Below are 2,202 nucleotides of genomic sequence, written 5' to 3'. Positions count from 1 at the left end.
TAGATTCCACCGCCCCTTATGCGAAAACCTCTTAAAAAAAAAAAAAAAGAATAAGACCAATTAAAAGAAACTCATATTAACTACCACCACGCAAAATTCCATAACTGACTGACATACTAAAAACTGTGCTCAGTTTTGTACATTTGCCAAAGTTAACTCTCATAACCTTGTAAAGTAAGAAAACTGAGGCCTAAGAAGCTTAGTTGCCTAAATTCTAGCAAGCCTTGGAATTCAATTTTAAGTTGTATCTAAAACCTATATTTTTAACTACTAGGTTTAGAGACTGGCAATAAAACTTCATGCTTCAAAAGGATAAACAAGTACATTCCCCAAAGGGAAAAAATGAAAAAAGCAATACTTACATCCATTTCAGATAAATACTCTTCGGGTTTGTCCATAAATACGGCAGAGACTGGAACGGATGTGTTCTTGGACATCATGAATTTTAATGGAACTTCATGATAGATTTGATTTCTCTCTCTCATTGTCATTTTCTTTTGGGGAAGTGGTGAATTGATATAAATTACTTTAACTGGTTTTGAACCTGCAACAGGTATTACTTGAATGCACACGGGAATTTCCCACTGTTCCTTGTAGCTTGGTCCGTGATTATTTAATAAAGTAAATAATGGACTAGTTATAGCTATCTGAGGGTGATATCTTGAAACAAGCTTCTCCACATTTGGATCTTTACTAATATCATAATGCATAGCTTCAGCTGTTTGTTATAGTGTTTCAATGGCAGATAAGTTATCTTTTGAGAGCTGTAACTTTGCAGGCATTGAAGGAAATATTGTTTTCACATATTTTACACTGCCCAACGCAAGAAGAGTTCTTTCTAACTTTAATCCCATTTCTATTCTGAATGGGAAGAATCCTATTAAACTGATGACTTTATGGAGATTATAAAATTCTGGATACTTTTTCACTTGTTCAACGCAAGCTCTTAAAATTTGCTCTGTAAAGAGACGGGCATCATCAGAAAGTAAGTCATAATCCTGTGCACATTTCTTAGCAGAATTTTGCAAAAACTTCAGGAATTCAGTAACCTGATTCACGTGTTTTTTTCATATCCAAATATTGCAAGTAGTCATTTTTATTTATTTCAACAGCTTTGGAATTTGCAGAAATCTTTGCGTATTTAATTAACAAATCCACATAACTCCTCTGCTCTCTCTGTAGATAAAATACATAATTCTTTTAAATTCGGAGCCATGTAATGATATTTATAATTTTCTCGAGAGAAAAATGTCTTAAGGCCATTTTTAGGAGAAACATCCCAGTTTAATCTTGGTTCACTCATGGCCATCTTGGTGCTTATCATCCTAGATTTTTGCTTCACTCTAACTCAGAATTGTGATGTCTGGCAGCAAAGGTTCCAATAAAGGCAGGAGCCCTTTTTTATACTCAACAGGGTTACTAGCGGCTAAGAGACAAGGCAGACCAGTTCCCCCTCAAGCCACCTCACACTCCATCCGGCATGGGGCTGGGAAGGTGGAGTCCGTGAGGGCAAAAGGAACAACTGGGGAAGGGAACGAAAGGAGAAGAGATGCCAGGTTACAGGAAGGCAGGTCGCGAGCTGAGCAACGCCGGGGCAGGAGTCGCGCCACAGCTGGGAGCAGAGGGTCCTGGCCAGGCCGTAAGGGCCGCCATGTTATTCTGAGAGATTCACACTTTTGGATCTTTAGAAATAACTTGAACACAATCGGGATTAACACTTCTTTGTAAGTTTTGTAGAATTCAGAGGTGAATCCATCAGGGCCAGGGCTTTTGTTTGTTGGGAGGATATTTATTACTGATTCCAACCCCTGGCTTGTTATGGGCCTATTCAGACTTTCTATATCCTCCTGGCTCAATCTTGGTAGGTTATATTTGTCCAGTAATTTGTCCATCTCATCTAGATTGTCTTGTTTCATAGCATATAGATGTTCAAAGTATCCTCTAATGACATTTTGAATTTCTACTATGTCTGTTGTTATATTACCAGCTTCATTGCAGATTTGATTCACCTGGTTCCTTTCTCTCTTCCTAGTTAAGTCTCGCTAGTGGTGTATCAATTTTGTTTATCCTTCCAAAGAACCAGCTTTAACTTTCATTTATTTTCTGTATAGTACATTTATTTTCTATTTCATTTATTTCTGCTCGGGTCTTTATTATTTCTTTTCTCCTGGAGTTTTTTGGATTTTTTTTTTTTTTTTTGCT

General features: G+C 37.1%; 1 pseudogene; it reads right to left on the bottom strand.

Moving 5' to 3' along the window:
• Positions 1-1,408, bottom strand: part of LOC102494173 (little elongation complex subunit 2-like) — a 4,693-nt pseudogene extending 3,285 nt beyond the window's left edge.
• Between the last annotated feature and the right edge of the window lie 794 nt (positions 1,409-2,202).

The sequence above is a fragment of the Tupaia chinensis genome, unplaced genomic scaffold (assembly GCF_000334495.1).
Source record: "Tupaia chinensis unplaced genomic scaffold, TupChi_1.0 Scaffold140338_1, whole genome shotgun sequence".
Classification (NCBI taxonomy): Eukaryota; Metazoa; Chordata; class Mammalia; order Scandentia; family Tupaiidae; genus Tupaia; species Tupaia belangeri.
The sequence above is the reverse complement of the archived record's forward strand: the minus strand, read 5'-3'. Positions and strand labels throughout refer to the sequence as shown.